General features: G+C 41.0%; 1 long non-coding RNA gene across 1 annotated transcript; it reads right to left on the reverse strand.

Annotated features, from left to right (window-relative positions):
- Window positions 1–10,062: 10,062 nt before the first annotated feature.
- LOC122459787 lies at window positions 10,063–19,449 on the reverse strand. The gene is made up of 3 exons (XR_006280706.1): window positions 19,325–19,449; window positions 18,660–18,723; window positions 10,063–11,700 (listed from the first exon to the last, which is right to left on the reverse strand). It is a non-coding gene; the product is annotated as an uncharacterized LOC122459787 (long non-coding RNA).
- Between the last annotated feature and the right edge of the window lie 6,353 nt (window positions 19,450–25,802).

Below are 25,802 nucleotides of genomic sequence, written 5' to 3' on the forward strand. Positions count from 1 at the left end.
TCTGCACTGCCTTGGGCTCCTGCGGTGATTTAAAGGGGCCCGGGGCTGCAGCCGCTGCTGCGGTATCAGCGGTGGTGGCCGAGAACCCCAGGCCCTTTTAAATCGCTGACCCTGTGGCAGCTGCCCCTCCCCTCCCCCCTGCCATCTGTGGCCCGGGGGTGGGGGTGGGGGTGGGGGTGGGGGCAAAAGGGGTGATGACATTAAAGCGGTGCCGTGGCAGCGCTTTAAGGAGGGTCATTTCTGGCTGCATATGGGCCGATACCGGCTTCTTACCAGTATGCTGTGCCGGCCCATACCGGCCTACTTTCACCCCTGCAAGGGGATGGTGAGATGAGACTGCCTATCGTGGCATGTGGTCAATCCGCAACTGCTATAAGCAAATCTCCAGCAGCTGGAGATGAGACAATAGAGGGGAAGGGCTCTGAGTTACTACAGAGAACTCTTTCCCAGGTGTCTAGGTAGTGGGTCTCGTGCATATGCTCAGGGTCTAACTGATCACCATATTTGGGGTTGGGAAGGAACTTCCCCCAGGTCAGATTGGCAGAGACTCTGGGGTTGTTGTTTTTTTTTGCCTACCTCTGCAGCATGGGGCCTGGGTCACTTGCTGGTTTGAACTAGTGTAAATGTGGAATTTCTGTAACTTGAAGTCTTTAAATCAAGATTTGGGGACTTCATTAACTCCACCAGTAGTTATGGGACTAGTAAAGGAATGTATGTGAGGTTCTGTGGCCTGTGGTGTGCAAGTCAGACTCGATGATCATGACGGTCCCATCTGGCTGTAAAGTCTGAGTGTGTCTATACTTGCCTCATTTTCAAAAGTGCTCAATCTGATCAAAGGGAGCTAAATGCATTGAAGTCAATGGGAGCTTTTGGGCAGTTCTGAAAGTCTGCCACATGACTGAATCATGGTCTTGCAGTACTGATATAGTTAATGTTGGGTCAGACATTTGTTTCAGAGGGTTTTCCTTTCCTTCCTTCTTTTTTTGGAAACAGGCCATGATGAATTTGAACTAAATTTTAGCCACTAATTAATGCATGAGGAATGATCTCCAATGCCCATTTTGTGTTAGTTTTTAAGGAAATTTGAAAAAATAGGAACACTAGAACAGCTTCTGTTTACGTTTCCCCTCCGGACTCAGGAACCATTTGCTGCCCCCTGGAACTGCCTGAACAGTAACTTTGTGAAAGCAGTGATAACCAGCCACTCATCACTCCCTCTCTCCAGTCATTTGCATATTTGGGAAGAGTCACTATTGCCTTGGTTCTCCTGCCTTGGATTTCCCTCATGCTACTGTCACATTAGTACAGAGGAGGGTCACAGAACGAGCTGCAGTGAGAACAGACTAGGTTTGATAAACTCCAGATGTGTGCTCCTTTGGGTTTGTACTGTGGCTAGGTTACTCAGTCTTTTTTCAAAGGGTCATCGTTTGTTACTTTGCTTGAACAGTTACATGAAAATAAGGTACACAATTCCAACGCCCTTTCAGGGATATTTTAGGAAGCCAATAAATTGTGTCTTTCTGATTTTTTTTTAAGGAAGTAGGAAATTATAGCTATGAGTCCCTTCACAGTTAAATCTTTCAGAAGTTACAGTAAAACTGAAGCTGCATTAAAAACTAAACCCTGTTCAATGTATCGGTCAAGAAGGCACTAAGTGTTGAAATATGGAGGTTCACAAAGATAGCAATGGTCAGAAAATACACATGGAAGACAGCAAATGTGTAAGTGCTTTATTTAAATAGCACATAGAAAAAAAAGATTTTATTTGTAATTAAAAACAACAAAAACACTGTTTAACTTTAGTTAAGGTTGCTCTCATTGATAAACTAATGCATAAAATCTGAGGCAATCCAAAATTAAGGGTTAAAAAGTTGCCAAATTAAGCACTCTTAAATGAGAAAATGCTAGAATGAATGTTGCCCATGCATTATGATACTGTCTCTGATTACATGATCCCGTATTATTGTTTTCCACAAGACCCCTGCCTCGTTCAGTGCACAGGATGGATCTGTACTGAGGATGAATTGGGGTTGTGCAGAGAAGGCGGCTGTTATCTGTAGGACCTCATTTGTTTTCTCATTTGTTTTCTCATTTGTTACAGAAATAAGGCATCCGATGAAGTGAGCTGTAGCTCACGAAAGCTTATGCTCTAATAAATTTGTTAGTCTCTAAGGTGCCACAAGTACTCCTTTTCTTTTTGAGAAATTAGAAGGTGTGTCATGAATGAGGCCGGGGATTGCAGGAGAGAAGGGATGGACTCATAATTAAGGCAGTTGAGTGCCACCCTGGAGAACTGGATTCTATCTCTGCCTCTGCTACAGAGTTCCTATGTGATGCTTGGCAAGTCACATAAACTTTTCACAGGCAATCACTTCTGCATATCCTTAAAGTCTTTAACAAATGCATACACTCCAGGGGCCTGAATTAAGGTTGCATGGACATGGTCATTCTGGCACTTCCTAATATGAGAGTGCTTGACTTTGCAATCTTTTAATCCTTAATTTTGTATTGCATAATCCTTCATGGTTTAGTTTTATTGACAAGAGCTACCTTAACATTAAACAAGGGTTTGTGTTTGTGAATATAGATTTAGAAGTCTAACTTTGGACTCTTATTTTTGAAAATGTTGGCTTCTATTTAAAATATTAGTAAAAATTGGTCAAATTCTGCTTGCAATACACCATTGTATGTCTAACGTAATGCCAAATTGCATCATTGTAAATTAGTAGAATTTGGCTCTGTGAATCAAATGTATCTGTATATAAAAAAATAAGCACATCACACAGAAGATTTCTTTTGTATATTTGCCGGTTATCCAAATGATGGATTTACCCAAGACATTGACATGAGTTTGTATTTAGCTTTGCTTGATCACATTCCAAAATAATACAACCACTTCCCTTGTTCAAAGGACAAAAAATATATATATTCAGATCAAATTCTTCATATGCACTGTGGTGGAAGATATAAACTCCTACCCTAAACCTAGCAATTCTATTTTAGGACTGCAGAAAAAGAAGTGTTCTTCTGACACAGAAGAACTTCCCTTCTACCACTGGCCTCTAAATGGATGATGAATACAGCCATTAAAACACAATAATATAGCTATCACAGAAACCATTCAATTGATAGTTGGGTCCAGCTTTTCCGAGGACCATGGAGAACCAGTTTGGAGCTTGGAAGAATTAGCTTTTGGGGGATGCTAATGAGTCCCGAGACAAAGTATTTGATGAAGCCTAGAAGAATTGATGGGAGGAATTCAGTCACGTAGACCAGGACAGATTCATTTTTTGGAAGGTGGCATGCTGGGTGACTAACAAGAAGGTCAGACCTTAGAGCTTGCTCTTTCGAAAAGACGTAGAGAATGTTAGGGTATGTGTTGCATTAGATATGAGGGAGATAGTGGTTTGAAACCACTAAAGAACGCTGGTTTGCTAGGAGCCCCCCTGGAACATTCATCTGAAGGTCAGAAGCAGGAGGAGGAAGTGTGGAGACTTGCCCGCTGGAGGTGGTTTTGTCCAGGGTTGCTGAAGTTTTAAGAAAGGTCACTCCAGCGACTGGTCCATGATCGAGGTCCGGGTTGCTGAGGGTGGTGGTGAGACCAGATAGTGGGAATGTTAGACTCTTGGGTTGATGAAAAGGAAGCTCCAAGTGGTGGTGTGAAATAAGACTTTCTGGGACTTGAAAAGGACAATGGGCACTTTTAGGCGATCAGTGTCAGAGCTAATTCACAGGTTTTAATTGTCAAAAAATAAATTACAAGTTCATTACCACTGCCATTACCCCTGCTCGTGCTAGGATCTCCGCCTTCAGACGGGTATAGTCAGTGGCATCTGTGGCAGGCAAGTCAAAGTAGGCCTTCTGGGCCTCTCCACACTAAAAAGGGACGAGGATGCTGGCCCACTGCTCCTAGGGCCACGCCTCACGCTGAGCAGTCCTTTCGAATGAGAGGAGATATGCCTCTATGTCATCTCTTGACGTCATCTTTGGCAGACAACCAGTGGCCCTCAGGGTTTGCGTCCCGTCGGACCCCTGGGTCTGGGTGGTGAGGATCTTCTGCTGGTCCACCACCACCTTCAAGAGAGCACGATCTTGGGTTGCCTGGCTCATCAATAATTGATTGGTTTTCTGCTGTAGCCGCATAGACTCCTGTTGTGCCATTGCCTGAACCCGGGTGGCCTCCTGCTGGGCTGCTGTGGCTTGTACCAGAGCTCTTACCACCTCCTCCATTGTGGTACAAAGCAAACAAACAAACAAAAAAAATCCAACCCCCCCCATGCACTTTTTTTTTTTAAAAAAAACCTCTTTCTTCTGCCACGCTGTGAACGAAATCCCACTCCTGACACTAGTTGTGACAAAGCTCTGTCTTTGCCTCTGTAGGTCCCACGTTTCCTGGCGGATTTCGCTAGCCTCAGAGACTCACTGTGACCCTCCACGTAACCCTTCTTTCTCTAGAGACAAAGGTCACAGTCTACTGAGCCATTTTCATCATAAGCCAGTGAGGGAGGTGAGAAGAAGTTATCCTTCCTTGCAAAGTCTCTGTTGTCTCCCAGTCTCAGTGATTAATCAGGGGGCAAAGGTGGGGGGGAGCCCGGGCCCACCCTCTACTCTGGGCTCCAGCCCAGGGACTCTAATAGTATCAGCTAAGGTAGCTGACCTTTTAGAAACATGACATGTACAATTCCCTGGGCTACTTCCCCCACAGCAGCCCTCACTTCCTCAAGCTCCACTTCACCCTTACTTCAGGGCCTCCTTCCTTGTGCCCGTTATGGTGTGTACTACTCAGCCTCTCCAACCCCGCAACTTCTTCCCACAGCTCCTGACATGCACACCCACCTGATTAACTGGGAGGCTTTTAACTAGTTTCAGCCAGCCCCTGATTGGCTTCAGGTGTCCCAATCAACCTAGCCTTCTCCCTGCCTTCTGGAAAGTTCTTAATTGGCCCCAGGTATCTTAATTGACCTAGAGCAGCTGCCATTTCACTTATCCTGGTACTAGGGATTTGTTTAGCCTGGAGCTAATATATCTGTCTCCCACTACTCTTCCATAGCCATCTGGCCTTGCCCCGTCACACCTGTAATGAACATTTCTTCTTGCACAAATATCCTTGTTTGCACGTGAATTCAGACACTTATACAAAATGCCCCAAACATTTGTGTGACCACATCCCTGGTTGCGTTTCTTTGCAGGGATTGAGCCGAGGACTTTGGGATGTAAAAAGCATACATTTCTATTGTTTGAAGGTAGTAGCAGATTCATAAACTTCTTTATGTGTTCCAGCAACTAGAGGGGGAAAGACCCACACTGGGTTAATGTGAGTTACACTTGTGCAGACAAAAACTGGTTCCCAGAGAAGAGACACAAATACGATCAAAACTGAACAGCTATTTGGAATGCAAATGAACATTCACAAATATTATTTAACTGATATCCTTTGGGTACTGGGGTGGAACTGAAGTGGAAGGAGGTGGTGTTGTAGATGGGCTGTGTACTGTGTAACATACTGTGTATCACTAGAATGGTCTGGTACTCAACTTTCTATAAGAGAAAAAAAACTGTTCCCTGTCTTGGCACTGTGGCTTTTTGACAGATACAGAAGGCAAAAAGCTGACTCTACCAAGCTAAGCCTACAGGGAAGCTTTATTATACTATGGAACATGGGAAAAGGCTGAACTATCAATCTTGTTGGTTTAAAAAAAAAAGTTTATATGATGCCTAGTCAACATGCAGGACAAATGCTGAATGTTAAGCAGAAAGTCTCAAACAGACAAGAGACAATTGAAAAAATGTCTCAATTTCTTTGGGTTAATGCAGTACAATAGCCTTTCACCCCTGGAGACAGTAGGATCAATTCAGGCTTGGGTCACAAGTGAAAATGAGGTTAGTGATCTCAGTCTAATCTCTAGCGGACATTTGTTCACATTACAAAGTCACAACATAATTTGGCAGGAATGGCAGCCCTCCTTACTGAGGGAGGCTCGGATAGCCAGCTTTTGAGTAAACCTTGCTCTTTGCCTGCTTGTGTTACGAATGGCTTCTGCCATGGGTATATCATCCTTCATTGAATGCTTCCAATAACTAACAGTACTTGTTCTCTCTGATCCAAAGCATACCTTATATTGAAGCATTAAAACTAAATGTTGCCTTCATATGTATGCACACTGGTAACTCTTAATTGAAGCCACTGCTAGCCACCAAGGCAGAATTTGGCCCTAAGACACTGTTACTTTTGTTACTGGTAGCACATGCAAAATAAAAGGTGTTTTCTGAACAGAAAAGGAGGCATAGTTCCTGCCCCATTGAGCGCACAGTCTGAAGACAGATAGGGATGGTGTAAAAGTAGAGTGGCCAAGGTAGTGATTGGTCATGTCATGGTAACATAAGGTACATAATATAAATGTTACTAATTTTTTAAATTAGGATGTGTTTGAACTCTTACCGAATTACTCCTCAGAATTTGTTACCATGCAGCAAGGTTCCTGACAGGCCTCATAGCAGAAAAGGGTTGTTAGGGGAAACCTGAATGCAGACAGGGAACGAGTGACTTGTGAATAAGCTCTGGAAGGATGTTCCAGACATAAGAGGCAGCACTGAAGAAGGCTTTGAAATATGTGAGTAGAACAGGTAGGTGGTGGTGTTGAAGCAGGGGGAACAGCACAATGAGGCAAATAGATAACTAGGGAGGAATAGAGTTATGTAAAAGAGAACTAGATAAATTCCTGGAGGTTAAGTCCATTAATGGTTATTAGCCAGGATGGGTAAGGAATGGTGTCCCTAGCCTCTGTTTGTTAGAGGGTGGAGATGGATGGCAGAAGAGAGATTCCTTGATCATTATCTGTTAGGTTCACTCCCTCTGGGGCACCAGGCATTGGCCACTGCCAGCAGACAGGATACTGGGCTGGATGGACTTTTGATTTGACCCAGTATGGCCATTCTAATGTTCTTACATAAAGTTTTGAAGGTGGGGACAATGCACTGCAGTGTCAGAAGGAGAGCAAGTGAAGGGATTCAGTGGGGGTATGACGAGGGAGATAATCTTAATGGCAGTATTTTGCATGCAATGAAGAGAGGTTTAAGGGAGTGGTGAGGCCAGCAAGGAGGAGATAAGGATCTTTATGATCGTCTTAGCTGTAAGGATAGAAAGAAAATCTTTGTCAAGGAAGAAGTAATGAGATAAGGGAGAAGGATGAGACAAAGGTGATTCACAGGCTTTAATGATGAAGGCCAGTAGGGTTTTTTGCTGGTGACAGAGAATGCCGCTTGTGAAGAGGATTTGGGAGAGAAAATAAGTATCAGTTTTGGCTTTGTATTCTGGTGATTACGAACGGGTAAAACAGTTGCAGGCAGCTGTACTTGAGACTGGCTAAGAAAATGGAATGTGCAATACAATCTTTCTGTTAGGGCATTATTCTTCCTTTTTTTTGCCCCTATGTGACATTTCTCTAAGATGGGCTAGTGTTGGTAATTCTTGCAGAAGATGGCTAGAAATTTAATTCTTAAAAAAATAAAAGGAAGCGGGGAGAATAACAATTTAAACATAACTCAGACCTGAAGCTCTGTAATGTTCCTAGCTGTAATCTGCTCCATTACTAAGCCTCTAAATTTACCCCTTCTTCAAGCTATGCAGAATTGCCTCGTCTTGCCTCAAAAAAACCCAACCATTCCTTCCTCAAAACCCACCTGCTGCTGTTATATCCTTCCTGGGGCTTTTCTTTTGATTAGCTACTTTACAAAGATGTAGGAGCAGGTTGTCTTCACAGATGTAAAGAGCTGTGCTGCCTTGAAAAGGTGTTTGCTGCTGTGTTAAATTGTTCATTCCATGCCTTCTTTAATTTTTTTCAAACGAGAGCTGAAGTGGAAGTGCAGCAGGCTGCCCTGCACCAGAAGAGGGTACGATGGTGTATGAAGACTGTACATGTTTCCTCACTAATGGACTAAGTATTTTAGCTAAGCCATCCATTCCACAGTTGCTCTCATAGTCAAGAAGTCGACCCTCTGTGGTCCAGCACCACGGGTGCAATTGCAGTGTGCCACCGGGAACAGTAATGTAGCCCGTAGGTGGGAAGTAAAGATTAGGCTCAGAGTGGTGGCCCTGCAGTGTTTTGCACAGCATTAACTTGTGGTAGGTTTGTCCCAGCAATCTGTTGAGTTTCTCTTTCTTTTAAAGTGACAACTGTGATTGTTTCTGAGTGCAGAGCAATGACTGGCTCCCCTGTGCCAAGCATAAGTGCAAGGAGTTTATCCAGCACTTATTGCTGCCAGTTCATTCACAATGAATTGCTCAGGGTGTACTTAAGAACTCCATCTTCCTGTAGCAGAAACATTTAAAGTCACAATTCCATGCTAAATGTTTCCAAAATATAAGTGAAGAAACGAAACAATAATGCTGTAGAGAGGCTGTATGTCTCTTTCAAATCAATTGGGGTGAAAGATGCAGTAAAGGTGCGAAGTATTATCCCCCAAGAACAACCGCGTGTATGTTACATAGAATGTGCTAAAGTGCACATTTACTCTTGACCGTCACCAACACAACACACCTGCAAATATACAGAAAGACATTTTGGGGGGTGGCTTTGGTGTACTAGGCAACCAACAAGTGGAGTGCCTCACCAGAACAGTGAATGCCCTTTCTGTGCCCTTCCTGAAAGGGCCACCTCTAGAAGACAGGAAATCAAGGATCTAGTTGTGGGGAACATGCAGTTGCTACTTCTGGGATGTCTTTAGAGGCACTGCTACAGAAGTAGTCAATTTAGACAGCTCATCAGTTATTTTGACATTACTAGATATGAGCAGACAGTGAATATTTTCATATCCGCAGTTGCCATGTACCTCTAGATAGATGGAGAAATATTCCCAATATCCGGCTTTGCTGCTTGCTTGCTCATCTCATAAATGTTGCTCGTTAGTTCCATTAGCCCAATGTTTGTCACTGTGCTTTCTTCCACGCTGCCTCCTGTGCCTGGAATGCCTTTTTGTGGCATGTGTGGTAAGCACCCAACATGCTTCAAATCCCTCTGCAAAACTCATATCTTCTATGGGGTCTCATCCACCTTCTGCAGAACTTCTATTATTTCCTTACTAACAGATAGCAATCCACCTTCTTGGAGGAACTGGCTATCAGTGCTAGCACCAACAACATATTTGATCATCTTCAGCGAGCTCTGACTTTTGAATGTTGCAATATTATTTAGTTTTATTACTTTGATTGCAGGGAGTGGCCTGTGATCAATATGGGGAGGCTTTTGTCTTCATCACTGATCCTCTATTCATAAATATGAAGATCTCCAGCCTTTGTGGAATACTGCTTGCGCATTCTGGTCCCTCAATGTATGGCAAAAAAGACAGAAGTAACTTCACCAGGCCTCGAAACTGGTGGACACAGTTTATATAGTCATTAATATTTATAAGGGGATCTGATAAGGGCTGACTAAGATGAAAAGGAGATCTACTGAACTGTTTAAACCATGAAATCATCTAAGAACAACTCCTTAACAATTGGAATTTCCTAGGCCAACATTTGGATGCTGAACCAAGCCAAACCTTTAAAAGTTTACCCATAACCAGTTGAAATCCATTTAGATTTAGTTCTGTCAGTGTTTATTTGGTGACCAAACTGCAAAGAAGAAAGCCTTTTGCCCAGTTGTCTAAATATTGTGGGCCAGTTTCTGATATCCTTATTCTTGGAGATTGATGCCTTATCGCCTAGTACATTGGGATCCCTGGTACTATGATAACACAAATAATTAATAATATTCCACAAGCTGTTCCACTGAAGCCAATGGAACCGCTCTAGAGTAAGATGCTTTTCAGAGTAAATGTACTACAATCTTGCCCTGTTGGCTAAATGTCTATGTGTGTGTATTTGCTCACACAGAGGGCATTTGCACACACATTTTAAATTGCATTAATATAATTCTATATTTTTATTGCAGCAGTGCCAGATGCTCCGTCTACACTATGAGCTAGGAGTGTGATTCTCAGCTCATATACACATACTCAATGACAGCTAGTGTGAGTATAAATAGTAGTATAGTTGCGGTAGCATGGATAGCAGCCATGAACCCCTGGGGTTCTGGTGGGTTTGTCCTTAGAACAGCTAAGATGTGCTGCTACTGCCCATACTACCATGGATACACTACTATTTATACGTGTGCTAACTCTCATCAAGCTAGTGCGAGTATGTGGACAGGAGCTGGGAATTACACCCCTAGTTCATAGTGTAGCTGTAGCCTTAGACTGTGAGTTCTCTATGGCTGAAACTATCTATTTGTTATATGTGTGTATATTGCCTAGCGCAATAGAGCCCTGATTCTGACCGAGTCTTCCAGGTTAGGGACCGTTTTGTGCTGGGTGCTGTACATGCGCAGAGAAAAGAGCTGGCAACTGTATGTATGAAACTAAATTTGAAACCTCTGATTCCAGTCTGAAATAAGTGAAAACTTTCTAAAAATGTTCACGTACACAAGGCTGCATTTAAAAAAATAAAATAAAATATCTCTTTATAATATGCTCCACAAGTAGTGTGCACCAAGGTAGAAAAACACTGTGATGATGTGCTACTGTAATATAAAAAATGAGATAAAATGAGACTCATAATTTATCATCTGGTAGACAAGACAGCCATAGAGAATAGTAGTTTTTGTCAGAGAGAATCAGTACATGTCTCACAAATATGTCTGCCAAATCCATGATCAAACAGACTATTTTTTAAAGCATGCAGTGCTAATATTTTTTTTGGGGGGGGAGGGTGTATATGTGGGAAATGTTCAGATTTTGCTAGAATTTCCTACAGATTTCTAGAGACCCCAACTGTAACTATATTCAACAATTAGTTCAAATATTAATTAGCTGACAGAAATGCAAACACTAAATTGAGCTAAAGCTTTGCTACAGCAAACACTCAGTGCAAAGTTTCCAGATACTGCATAGCAAACTAGATAACCAAAGCTCATATTAAAGATTCATTCAAACCTATTGGAAGTGAGTTGATCAGGTCATCTCTAAATCAGTAATTCTCTTCTTCATTGTGCTTCAAAACTACTGTCTCTCTGCAGTCCATTTCCCCTGATTTTCTGCTCCTAAATACTGCTTGGAACTGGCTTATACTGAATATTATCGAAAGTGCTCACCTACCTTGCATATGCCCTATACTGTTAATAGCTATTGGAGATTCCCCTTTCACTTAAATGGTTGGGCTTGTGCTTTTGGACTGATAACATCTGACTCATCTCCCTTTGGTGGCCATGAAAATCTGAATTCCCATGGTGGGCAGCATAGAGACAATCATGAAACTTTAGGCTACATCAGGACTTCTACAATGCTAAACCGCTACATCCCAAAGAAAATATGATCTTGTTCAGGATAGTATGACATGCTTCACTAACGTGAATTTCTTTTCAATGATGATTAAATTCTGTCTCAGGTTTCTCTCTGCCACTGACTGATAGATGCTGGGTTGGACTAATTTAACAATAAGTCACACAAAGCCACTCCTTGATCTTGCTGTGTTTAGCACCTGCAACCTTGCCATAATACTATCAATGTCTCTGCAACTATACATGGGTCTCCGTTAATATTGCTCAGGGTTCTCTTAGTAAAAGATCAGTGTTGGCACTCAGCACAGGTTAGCAGTGGATGGTACAGCAGCTGGTTATCTTGTATGCTTTCTTTCTTTAATTCCTCCCAGTGAAGGCCACCGAACTGTGAGCAAGGAAAGTGAGATAAATGTTAGCAGTCCACCAAGTGAGCCAGCAAGAGAACAAATCTATGTTTTATAGAGATTCAGCCTCTGAATTCCTGGTATGAACTTTCTGCAATTTGTTCCTCTCCTTCTGTACTACTTCCTTCATTCCTCCCTCCCACCACGCAGAACTCCACACTCGCATGATAATCAACCCCAGCTATTATAAGCAGTACAAACAAATGACAAATCTCCGGGTGCAGGAAGGTAACAAGAGGCTGATCAGTAGCTTTAGTTATCTTTCCTTCATGTTTATTGCAGTCTGCTGCAGTTATTTCAAAGGCTCTGACATTGATCGACATCTTCTATTAAGGCCCATCCAAGGCAGCTGGATTGAACAGATACATTAAATAAAGCAGTTATTGCTTTTCATTGCCTTTCCGTAAAATATCACTGCTAAATATCTTCTGCCATCAGATGCAGTTAGGTACATGGTTTTAATTTGAGGGACTGCTTTATAACACTGCACAATTGACACTGGCCTTTATTTTCCCTACAATAATGATTGTGTACATCCTGGAGAATTGATGGGCTGTCTTTTGAGGTTGGAGGGGGGTAAGGGGGGAGCAGTCTTTGTTGTTTTTTTTGTTTTTTGTTTTTTTGTTTTTTTTTTTTTTTAATACTTGCCATGCTTGTCAGTTGTTTGCAGCACAGACAGGAATAATGTCAAGCAGGGCCCCTTATCTTAGGATGTTGTAATGTAGCTGCTGTAAGCCCTCGCCTGGAGACGAGATAAGAGCAACCTTACAAGCATGGAGGGGACTAATGAGGGGGGATAAGGAGGAGGGGGTGGCCGTGTTATTATTGAGACAACAATGGCAGAGCTGTCAGTTGCACATTACGGCTCTTTCTGGTGCCAAGGAAATATATGCACACTGAGTGGTGAATAACAAGCATGAAAATAAAAGTCCCGAATGTTCATCTAATAATGATGTATTTCTAACAGGATTATGCTGCCCAATGATATTCTTTCTTTATCTCTCCACTAAATGGTAGGGCAGCTGTGTGCTTTGGCACAGTGCAATGTCCTTTCTTTTGTGTGCTGCATATTAATCCTTTATTGAAGTAATTAAATGTGTGCTTAATGGCAATGAGCTGGCAGAATGAACGTACAATTGAATTAGCGGTTATGATTGGGAGCATGCTACAAGATGAACTAAATGCAATTACTGTAGGCATTTTTCTCCAAGTCAAATCTGGCTACATGACATGACTTAATTACAGATTGTTAGATACACTTGCTCTCTGATCTCATAGTGTGGTATCATTGTTTTGGCTACAGCTCTGGAATATACATATAACACGCGTGCACACACACATACTGATCTGTTAAAAGACATTTAACCTGGCAGGCAGGGCAATGTGGATGCCTGACAAAGAAGTTGAATGCAAAAGGGAACCATTCTGTATCAGGTTTCTGTTGTGGTGAGACTCACTGATGAGCCACTCCAGCAATGTGCCAAAGATGTAAGGCCGATGCTTTATTCCTGAGAGCATGGTGTATTGTTTGACTCATGACTCAGTGCCTGAATGGCAATAATCTCTCACTCTGATCTTCCCTTTAGGGATGGGCACTAGGCTGTTGGCAGTGCTGTTCTGCACCCTAGATTTTTAGAATTTGAATACTTTGAGCCAAATTCTACTCTCCGCCATACTGTGGATTAACTCATCTGAAGTCAGTGCAGTATCATTGGGGTTATGCTGTAACAGAGAGCAAATCTGGCCCTTTGTTTTGAAAGCACCATTTTATAAAAACTTAAATGTTAAGCATGTTCCATAATAAAACGTGTCTTACAAATACATCAACACAAGGTAATACTTTGCCTACCTTACCATATGTGAAATCTTTAGAATTCCTGATCCCCCCCAAGGGCCTAATTATCTGAACTCCTTATGTGAAGCCTGCTTCTAATAAACTAAAATGCGAAATTCCCATAGACTTCAATGAGAATGTGGTTAGGACTATAGGAGAAAGCTCCTATAATCTTTAGTGAAAATGTCAGCCCAATATGGACTTCAGGATTTAGCCCAATAGAAATAATCATGAAGAGGGATAAAGATTAGCTGATTAGCTTCTTTAACACAGCACTATTATTATTAATGTAGCACCTAGTGGTCCTACTCAAGGGATAGGGGCCCCAGTGTACTAGAGACTGCGCACATATATAATAAAAAGATGGCCCTACCCCCAACAAGCTTAATTTGAGAATGTTTAAGCGTCTTTTTTTAATCACAGCAGTTCAGATTCAATATCCATATTATCACACACATAGCTATGTGCATTCGATTCCAAAAAGTCAGGCTACGAGATGTCAAGATGCATGACAGGAACATAATGTAGTGGTTAGTTGCAGGTCAGTCTGGACAATGATAGGTTGACCTATCTCAATTTATTCAGAGCTGCAGACAATGGAAAATCTTCACTGCTTAGTTCTACAGTCCCAACATCATATGTGCCAATGTTTACAATCTCCCAAATTGTTACTCTTGCATGTTTCCTCTTGGTAAAGATAACTTCACTACAGCATGACTGTCCAAGGGGTGTCAATGAGAGGTTCATGCAATCAGTGGTGAACTTAGAGACACCAGTATCTTTGGTCCATGTCCTGGCTTCCCTTCTAAATTCAACATGCCGGCCACAAATGGGAGTGTAGGAACAACTAGGATAATAAAATGGATGGTACTATGCATAGCCATTTATAAAACTGAAAATGTGTTTTTATTTTAATATAATGTAGCAATTCTTCTGGTCACCAGAGCTCCCGAGGTTTACTTTATAGCCTTCATTCTCTTCGCTAGGACCATAAATGAAACCTTTTCAGCCCTAATGACCACAATGACTTTCCTCGCTCATGTTATTGCTACTTTGGCACATTTATTGCTTTCACATGCACTAATGGATGAATTTGGATATGTTAACAATTTATATATCATTTGATCCTAAAAAAGAACCTCCTCCCACCAACTGAACTAACTTAGCCCTCAGGATTGAGTAGCTTTTAAGGAGTATAAATGAATTTAATGTTTTAGAAAGAGCTTCTGTAAATTATGAACATGACACCTATTACATTAAGCTGCATTAAGCATTAATACATCTTCATTACTGGCAGGTTGCCCAAACCTCCAAGGTTGAAAAAGCTGCCTGAAATATCCAATGTGGCAGTCACCTAGGTTAAGATTTATGATTCCTTTTTGGGGGGAGGGGAGCGGGGAAGACACAGATTCTCTGCCTTCTGTGTTCTTCCATGAAGATATGTCCTGTTAGTGTGCTTATGCAACAGGTGCTTTCCTGGAGTTTTTCTGGCCTATGTGCACATAAGTATCTGACTCCTGGGTAAAGAGGCACAATAAATCTCACAGCAGCCATTGCAAAGATAGAAACTAGTCATGTTCACCTTTTTTTTTTTATGCCACTGGTATAGGATCACTTGACAAATTTTGTAATCATTGGCCAAAAATTGTCTCACTGTGCATGTAATGGTAATTTCTTATTGTAAATCCTCTGAGATGTAGGCATCAAGGGCTGGAATTGCTGATTTGGTATTTGCAATGGTATAGAAGAGAGTATGAAAAATAATCAAATAATCATTAATGATGGCCAGCCCTGCACCATCAAAAAAAAAAGATTAAAAACTGATTTAAGTGTCTTAAAAGGCAAAATCCATTATTCTTAAGTTTGGCTAAAATGGACCGAAAAGGCTCTTATTTCAAAAGATGTACAGGTTGGGGGGGGGGGTGTCAGGAGAAAAACTAAATACTTGTGACATGCTGTAATTGATTTTATGGGGTACATTTATGAGACTGACAATGCATGTTCAATATGGGATTTAGCACTGAGGTGATGTTGCAATTTCTGCAGCCTTTATCTTGTGGTTCCTCAATGAGTAAGGGAGCTATTCTACAGCCCCTCATTTCCTGGGACTGAAGCAGAGTTTAGATCTTGATGTATATACAGTGGCATGGAGCAACATTTTCAAAATGGGGGTGGAGGAGGAAATAATTTTGGGTGCTGGGTTTTTTCATAGATGGAAATTTGGCAGAGTCTTTAGATTCTGCAGTTAACAAGATGTTTAGTATGATTCCAAAGGTTGGATGGTACAGGCTAATCCCAGGTCCCTCCACACTATGAGCTTGCGAAACAAGTACAAAACAATGCAGGCACTGCACAAGATGGAAATTTAATACATATTGTTCATGGTGGTGGAATATGAAATAATAAATGTCTTTTGCAGTTAACTAAAGCTGGAGAGTTTGATAACTGCAGAGCTGTTTACTGCAAATATATTAGTTCCACCAGCATGAATGTTACTCCCTATTATGCTGCGCAGAAAAAAAATTACATTAAAACAGTATTAAGTTACAAAGTCTATCACTCAGAAGTTAGGAAGTGCCAGATTTAAGGTTGCCCATGCAATCTTAATTCAGTCCCCTTGTGTGTATGCATTACACCAGTCTTTAATTACAAATTGCTTTTTCTCACAGAGCCCCTGCCTTACTCTACAGACAGGATGGATGGTGCTCAGGGACTGAGGCAACTATTTCATCTAAGCCTGATTGTTCAATGTGTTGCCCAATGGCTTACTTATCAAATCTTGCACTAAACATGAAATTATTAATTTCCTGATGCACTCTTCTACAGTACCTTTAACTATCATCTGAATGTTTCACAAATATTAATAGATTTACCTTCACAACTCTCCTGTGAGATAGCATACTAATAATATCCCCATGTTATTGATGGCTAAAATGGTGAATATTCCCATGGAGGAGAAGTCCAGTTGGCGTATTCAAGGGACTTAAAGTTAAACAAGAAGATAAACCTTTGCTGGATTGGGACCCCCCTAATTGCCTCCTTGTGCTAGTGGCCGAGAACCTGAATGTTAAATTAACTAGAAAATTACTCCATAACAATTGTAAAATGGACTAATCTCTTAATTATCTAAACAGAGAGATGCACCACAAGCACCAGCATAAATATTGAAAAGTATACTCCAAAAATAATTTTAGGTTTAAATAATTCTTAGATTTTGTGTAATTATAGCTGGACATATCATTTGCAGTGAATACTTATTCAGTACATTTTTCTTTTTCTTTTGTGAATGAATTCAAAGTTTCATAAGGTTAGTGGTCTGCTGTTTGCTCTCTTATTAGGGACCTGGTCAAAAGTCCATTGTCTTCAATGGGCTACTTCCTGGGTTAAGTCCTGGCCCCTTTAAAGTCAATGGGTGTCTTGCCACTGAAATCCTGGCCCAGTGGAGTCAATGGCAAAACACCTATTGACTTCAACTTGGCAAGGGTTTCACCCCATGTGCTTAGGATCATTGCTCACTGAAATTTGCAGATCACTCAAATCACAGACTATAGCTCTGTTCCTGAAATGAGCTCCATGTGGGCAGACCCTGGACCCATGCAGAGCTCATTGCCACCCAAGGATTATTCATTGAAGAAATTCTCAAAAAGTTTGAATACAGAATAAATCTGATTACTTCAGCATCTTTCACTGTATATGTACAGCACCTGTTATAATGGGGCCCCAATCTCTGTTGGGACCACTGAACTCATTGTAGTAGTAATAAATAACTGTCTCTACCTGAACAATTCAAGAATAATAATGGGGAAAAATAAATAAATTTTCTAACAACTATTCACCCAGCTTAAGTTACAAATGAAACCTTAGACTATTAATCCTGAAAGAATTTCTAAGATGTATTTTTCATTGTAATTAGTGTGTTGGTTAGTACAAACTTCAAATTTTCCAATAGAATGTACGTTTAAAACTAGCTTTTCAGCAATTGAGCATTCAAACTAAAAGTCAGGTATCCTTTTGGTGACAGCAGAAAACATGGACCAGTATTTCTAAACTTCTTTAAGATACTTAAGTGGGCTGACTTATATGGGAGCTGAAGGAGCTTTGCCTTTGAACTGTTGAGTATTTGAAGAGTAGTAGCACATTTGAAGATCAAGTGCTCAAGTTTTTCAGAAAATATAAAAAGGGTCATGAACATGTTAGTGTTGAAGACCCTGATCCTGCAAACACTTAAGTATTATAGTAGAGCCTTGGTAAAATAATAATTTGAGAAAAATGTCTATTTTCTCTGCTGTGTTAGTAACATAAGCAGGGGAAAAATGCATTCATGGGGGCCTGATTCACTAATATGCTTTGGTCACTGGACCTTGATTTTTAACACGAGAGACGGGTGTCTCTTCAATACAAATATCTTTCTCCTAATAAACAAAAAATCATCATATTAAGATATATAATCTTGAAACCAAACAAAGGAGTAATAAATTGCATAAGTAGAAACTGGTTCCCCACTTTCATCTCCTCCAGCAGAAATAAAAAAATATTGAAGCCAAAGTTTTCAAATTTCTGTCCCTAAGGTTTGGCACCTAAACCCATATTTATGCACCTACGTAAATATGTACCGAGTATCTTCAAAACCTGTATAAATCAGCCCACATTAGTTACGTGTCTAGCTTTAGTTTGAAAACATTGACTCATGCGATCACTAATAGGAGATACTAAACCCACAAAAGAGAGATGATGATTAGAGGTGATGGGGAAATAGGTTTAATAATACCTGTAAGGCATACAATCTCTGGAGTATGGACCATCTTGTTGTTTATCTTTTATATCTGGAATATGTTTTCAGCATTTATATCATTGTGCTGAGTTATTAACCAGATTGGTGCTCAGATACTGCAGTGATGGGTGCCTGAACAAAACCCTGAACCAGACAAACTAATCCCTCTTAAGCCACAGAGATGTGCAGCTGATCCCTTTCTTATCATGCAAGGATATCTGAGGAAATGCCTGTTTGATGCAGCACAAACTTGCAGTGTAGGGAGGAAGGGAAAAGGTTAATCATGGCATTCATCTTAAGGACTTGCTCTGTCACTCCAAAGGCAAAAACCCTACCTCATCGCTCTTTCCAATCCTCCTCTTTTCTCTAGTCAGCTAGCTCCAATACATTGGGTTACAGCTGAAAAGTAGACATAGGAGAAAGTGCTGTGTACAACTGGTAGTGTCGTTCATTAGTAATTTCAATGATCTCATATCTAGATTAAGGTCAGGTGAGCAGAGAAATGACCCTCCCAACCCCTCCTTCCAGCTATTGCTTATTTGTGGAACCAAACTTGAAATAAAACTTATTTTTAAGGTTCAGAAATATTTAGTTAATATATTTTCCATGTTTTTGTGCACCTTTTTACTTCTGGGGTTTGGGTAGGATTGGGATGAGAAATTCCAATATACTGCATGGAAGATCACTCTCATTAAGAGCCCAATCTGCAACATGATGAACTCTGTCAATTCCCATTGACTTCAGTGGGTATTGAGGGTGCTCAGTGTACCAATATAGGGATCCTTAACAGGTAGGATTGTTCCTCTTCTATGGAGAGTTCTTAGGGGGAGGCATTAGAGGATTGGAAGGCTGTAGCAAGCAAAGTGCCTGTGTATCATTAACTTGCAATCAGAGACAGTTTGTTTCAGAGAGCCAGTTATGATTGGTGTCATTTACCAGTGCAAGGAGCATGTGAAATAGGATCAAGCCCTAGATTTCTAGCCCAGTTTTGCAAACTCACCTGAAATGGTTCACTCAAATCAAACTTGAACGCCAAAGCTTTTGAGGTTTGCCCATCGCTGCCCTTGTCCAGATTCTACTGCTCAGGGATTTGGAGTCCCGAGATCACTTCTGGGCTTAGGTCTCCTGTAACCATTAGTTGCTGCTGTTGCTACTGCTCTACTGGGTGGTCTGACCTCTAAGTTTTAAATGACTAACAGTGCTATTACAAATGGGTACTAAATGGGCCATTAAAATTGTTCTCCTATACACTGAAGTTTGATCAGTGAAATACACCGTACTTGAGTGACTGCTGAAATTAAGGGGAAAAAATATCTAGGGTACCAGCCAATGAAACATAACTCGCATTTTGTAAATTGCTTAAAACCATTACATAAATTAAGATGCAGTGGGGTTTGAGCATACATTTCATAGAGTTGCACTTTAGCAATTACTGTTACCTGCAGGAGAATCCATCACATCGACACTCACAGCAATGCATAGAAAACATGTTCAGAGACCTACATAGATTTGGCTTACATACAGAGAACATTTTCTGTGAAGAGCAGCCCTCTAACATCTATCTGGCATCACTCTCTTCCGTGGAGAGATGCTAGATTTTTTTTCCCCCCTTTGCTAATTTTTTCCAGCTTCCTGTTCCTTTTTGTGAAGTGATGATCCTGAGTTTATATTTTAAGGAATCTCTTTTCCAGACTTTCAAAGGCAAACCTGCCACCTATCTCCACAGTGCTGAGCATGCTCAAAATCAGAGAGGGAATGTCTCTCCATTGTTGTACCAGGCTAAGTATACCCTCTGATTATGATGGTTTCAACTGTTTACTGCTATGCATTACTAGTGGAAAGTGCCTCTGTATTTCCTTGTTTTGAATAAACTGTGGTATTAGATTCATAGTCTGCTTTCATCAGAAAGGGAAAATGATTTGACCCTCACATTCCTAAAAGCTGAACTAAAACTTTGGAGGCACACATCAAAGCTCTGTAAATAATGTGAGTAACACTTTGGACGCTTCTGGGGGTGGGGTGGGGGGGATAGAAATTCCCTCTATGAAGAACACCCAAGTATTTAAAAAGAAATGGATTGGTTTAAATATCTCACTGTTTTTCTTTGCCAGGGCTCCATGCTGAGGATTTTATTTTCCTTTGCAATGCTCCTTTTCCCTGAGGCAGGCTGACATTAGCATGCTGAAGCGAGTAGCTGTTTCACCAGAGCAAGTTGATTTGTAGAGGGATCCGTGTGGTGTTTGATGATTCTTTTTTGATTCAGAAGGCTCCACAAGTTTTGAATATCAATGACACTTCAAAGGGCCATTGCTGTGAATTAGCACATGTGCTACCTTGTAGGCCCCAGAATAGAAAAAGCGATGGGTTTCAAGCTAGGAAATAGGTAGAATTTCTCCAAGGGCACTAAGAGTAAAGTAGGCACCCTAGGTCTTCATAAAGGTTGAGGAGTCTCTTTGGGATCAAGAGACTGTCATGATTATGTAGAAACTACTCATGGCAGTCACAGTCAGGCCAGTCTTTGTCCTTTATTATTTTTTTTCTTAAGTGACTGTAAATAGAAACCATTTATTCAGATTTTCTATAGGCTACTGTTATAGATTACAAGACTCTTTCCCACACCACCTACCTCTTTTTCTCTTACAAGTTCTCAATCCTCTTTCTAAAGAAGACCTAATCTTGAGATACGGGAGACCCCACTATTCTTGATACTCTGGCTCAAATATTCTGTGTTTTTGTCAGTATTATGAAAGGGGAAAAAGGAAGTTCTAACAATATTTGGCATTCTTAGTAACTTTATTATTCAATTATAGTAGTGGCTGGAAGCCCAAATGGGAGTCAGGGCCCCATTGTGCTAACCATTGTACAAACACATAGTAAAAGACTGTTGCTGCTCTGAAGAGCAATCTACATAGACAAGGCAGACAAAATGCAAGCAGAAACAAGGACAGTTATCCCTGTTTTATAGGCAAGGAACTGAGGCACAGAGAGATTAAGTGAGTTGGTCACGGTCACATAGGAAATCAGCAGCAGAGCCAGGAATTGAAATTAGATTGCTTGTAACAATTGCTTTGATCTCCTGAATGAAAGCACCTTAATTACATAATTAGCATGATTTTAAAATGGCTATCTTCCTAACGAGTGGTAAAGCAACCTTTGCTTCATTCACTATGCATATTGTATATAAATATTCTTGGTTCTGCTTATCTGGCATTGTAGCAAGGCAATCACTCACTGGCATGGCGCCTCCTGCTAGTTGCCTGGGAATTAGCTCTTTCCAGCCTTGGAGCACCCTCCGCTGGCCAGTGTCTCACCTGCCATTGGCCCCATGTCCCTCCCAGACCCCAGTGCCCCTTTAGCTCAGGGTTCTGCCCCAGCAGTATCCCCAAACTCTGGGGAACCCCCAACCCTCTAAATCCACATTGCCTCAGTGGCTACTGCCAGTCACCTTCTAGCCCCCACTCACTAGGGCAGACGGCAGTGTCATGGCCTCTCGTAGTTGGTAAGGGACCAACTGTCTCTGCCTATTCCCAGGACCTTTCTAGGCCTTTACCAAGGCTTGCAGCCTGGGGGTTTACCAGGCTAGAACGCGCCAGCTTCAAACACCTTGCTCCTAGACAGTTAACCTTTCCCCTCCAGGGCTTGAGTGAGATGCCTCTGCTTCTGGCCCACAGCCCTCTTATAAGGGCCAGCTGGGCCCTGATTGAGCTGGCCACACCTGTGGTCAGCTAATCAGTCAGCTTTCACAGCTGTTCTTAATCCCCTTATTTCCAGCCACAGCCCTCTCCAAAGCTGCTTTAATCACTTCAGGGTTGGAGTGGGATGACCACCACGCTACAAGCATACACAGAATAGTACTCAACAGTAGATTTTACAGATGAATATCTAATGTTGTAGAAGTTCTGTACTTAGGAATCCTGTGCGAATAGGTAATTGAGGACTGCATTATAATGTGTACATACCAAAGGGAAGAGCTAAGGTTGTGTGTGCAATCTTAACTTTGGCTTTTCCTGACTTTTAGATGCTTAACCTTGCAACCCTGAATGTTATCCTAACAGTTTTTTAATGACAAGATATATAACCTAGCTTATTGGTATGTGCATGGAATACAGAATGATATAGTGTTTGTCATGAAAGAGTTTGATTAGCATGGGTTTGGGATGGCTGTATTATTCACAAAATGACAAATCAATGAATTAATTACATAGTAGATATGAGAAAAGAGAATTTCAGTTTCAGCTTACAATAAATAAATATAAATATTAAAAATTTTTTCTAATCTTAGCTTCTGTCTCTTGGTGTCTTACCCTGGCAGGCAGTTGCCTAGTACATTTATTTCCTTCTGTAGCTATTTTGGGAACCATTCTGTTTAATTTTTTTATATATGGTTTAGCTTAAGCATATCCTATCTTTCCAAGAGAAACTCTCTCTTGTTCACATTTTAGTTCCTCTTTTGAATCAAACCAAGGCTTGTAGCATATTTTTCCTGCACAGTTCACACTCCTCTTTGTTGGCTGGAAGTATGTTAGTGTTATATTCATTTAATTTTTGGTCTGACATAAGAATGACCCAGTTTTACTTAGGGAAATATATTTATTAGCCAGTGTTTGATCAGCTCTTTGAGAAATATGAAAGCCCTATGTCAGTCTAAGTATTATTTGTTTTGCTAATATTTGAGTTCTTGCATCAAAGTGAGGCTATCAGTATGTTATCCCTAGTCAGAGGTTTACAGTACACACACAGTCTTAGGCTTAAAATACTTGTTTCTAGAACTGAAATAATAGTGTGAAAATTCTGCATGAACATTTTGATAATTTAGAAGCTTAGTTTTGATTTGCTACATTTCTGCCCTTTTCACCAAGATTTGTGTGAGCAGAGTTTTATTCACACACAAATATGTGTGAGCAATTCTAGTCCCATAGCTGAAATTTTATTCACAACAGAAGCGGAAATCATATATTGGTCATTTACACCAAGAGCGATCATTTACATGATAGTACTTCGGGGAAGCAGGAACAACAACGGCAAACACAGTCCTAAGCATCCTCAGCTCTATGCCACTTGGGGTTCTCCCCCCAGTCCGGGAGAATCTTCAGTGGCCCGATTAAGTTAGCTTTACAGCCCCTTGATGAAGCAGGAGGGATGTAAATGATGTATAATGAGCCTGAGAATCTGGCTCAAGTACTAGTGATGTACAAAATTGTGTGTTCGACAGCAGAGAGGCTACAGAAATGTTAAGGAAGGTAGTGGTGAGTCTGAGGTTTGACCTGTGATGTTGTGACACCATAGTCTTGTGCCATTTGGTACTAAAGTCAGAGAGGGAGTCACATGACCAGTTCCCTCTCCAAACCAGCAACATAAATGAGTGTTTCAGAAGGCAGAAAAACAGAGAGACCAGCACTAGTGGTCATCATGGATGTGTTACGGTGATGGTAGTGACGTCACATATGCGATTTGCATTCTATGTTGGCAGAGATTTAGCTCAGGAATCTAGCCAAAATACAATGGCACCTCTGCTTTATCTACAGATTCTCTAAATTGGGCACTCCCTTTCAGTCTACGCCTGTTGAAAAGCTTGAGCAATAGAATGTTGGTTGGAGGGGAGCCCATCTTTCCTGTACATATTTTGTCAGGTTTACAGTAGGCTCTTGCATTACTCAGAAGTCAGAGCATCAGCACCACTCCCCCAGCATATCAGTTGTTCCTGTTTTGGGACAAAGTGCATGACTGAGGTGGCTTTGGAATGACTGCCATGGCAGCTGATGTGCTGGCGCTTGACTTACTGTCTTCCCTTCCTCACAGAAGGGGAGGAAGAGAGCACCTAGAAGCTGACGGTAGTTCTGTTCTGGTACTTATATTGCATCGATCACTGTGAGGCTTAGTCCCTTCCAGTTGCAGCTCCACCGTAGCAGGAGCCCAGTCAAGAAGAAAGTGATACTAAAACTGTCCCACAGTATTTCAGAACAGTATGGGCTGCATTACAGAGTGCATTGGCCAGCTCTGAGGGTAAGATGGATATGTGAACCAAACCATGCATTGCACATGTGTGAGTGGCCATTAGTTTTGGTGGTAGCAGCATCCAGCAAAATGTCACACTATCAGCATGCAGCTCTGATAACTCGCTCACTTCAGATCATCTTCAGCAGGAGACAGGCATAGCAGACTGGTTGACCATCTCCTCCTTCTCCCAAGCAATGGTGCTAATGTGATATAGGCAGTGGATGATGGTGGGTATTTCCCAGGTGCAGTACCATGAATTGCACACTGCATTTGCTTAAATAAGTAAGTGCCTGAGGAATTCTCAGCATGGACAAGATATTTATTATTGCCCAAAAGATTTCCAGCCATTTCAGCCAGTCCCATCCAACACAGAATCTCTTTAAGTAACTTCATGTGCAGTGTGGCCATCTTTCTTGCCAGTTGAAGGCTGAGTTCAGGTATTCCAGGGTCTAAAGCAGAAGTTAATGACAACATAGAATTCCACTCTTCACGTTCACTACTTGCTGTGTATTAGTGATTCAGCTGTCATAGCAATAACCTAATGATACCATATTGCCATTTTGAGAACCTCTGTGCAGCTAGTAGTTTATTAGTTTCTGCAAGGATCTACCTTTTTTTTTTAAATACATCAGTTGCTTTATAAAGATATCACATGCCACTTAAATACTTGTCACCTTCTTATAGCAGTTTTTGCTCTGATATATTACAAAATAATCTGTTTTACACCCCAGGAAATAATGATTCAATTTCAATCATGATTTTTTATTTAACTTATTGTGAAAAGGTATTTCAGTGAAATCCAACTGAAACCAGAGATGTAAGGGAATCTGTCTTTTAGGGATTGATTTGGTCATCTTTATTCTCATTGAGTAATGCCTTCCTCCATTGATATTTTTTTTCTAATGGGATTACTTGCAGAGTAAGGTACTATTCAGTATGAGTCAATGTGGTAGAATCAGGTCCACAGCTATTATCTAGGATGGCTCAAGAGTAGGTAGGCAAATATCATTGATCATAAAACCACCATCAATAGTAAGGAAACTTTCCTCTGTGATATATTAATCATTCTGTGCAATTTTTTTTTCATATGGTTGAATTTTGCTCCAGTAAAATTCAATCTGTTTTGAACACATCCATCATGAGGTTGGACTGGTTGCCACTAATTAACTTGGCCAAGATTTTCAAATGTGATGAGTGATTTGGGGTACCTCAGTTTTTGGGGTCCCAACTTGAGACACTTTAAAGAGATACCTTTTCAGAAAATGCTGAAGATCAAGCCCCTTTACGATATCTCAAATTGGGCACTAAATGGAAGCACTAAAAATCCACTAGCCACATTTGAAAATCTTAGTCTATGGAAAGTAGCACTCTAAATACCTAAGAAAGAGATCCGTAAGTTGTATTATGGGATCCTTTCTATTGTCTGTCTTTTGAACTCACCAAGTTTGGAACAGCCAATGTAGATCATGGCACACCATTGT

Source organism: Dermochelys coriacea, chromosome 4 (genome assembly GCF_009764565.3).
Source record: "Dermochelys coriacea isolate rDerCor1 chromosome 4, rDerCor1.pri.v4, whole genome shotgun sequence".
Taxonomy (NCBI): Eukaryota; Metazoa; Chordata; order Testudines; family Dermochelyidae; genus Dermochelys; species Dermochelys coriacea.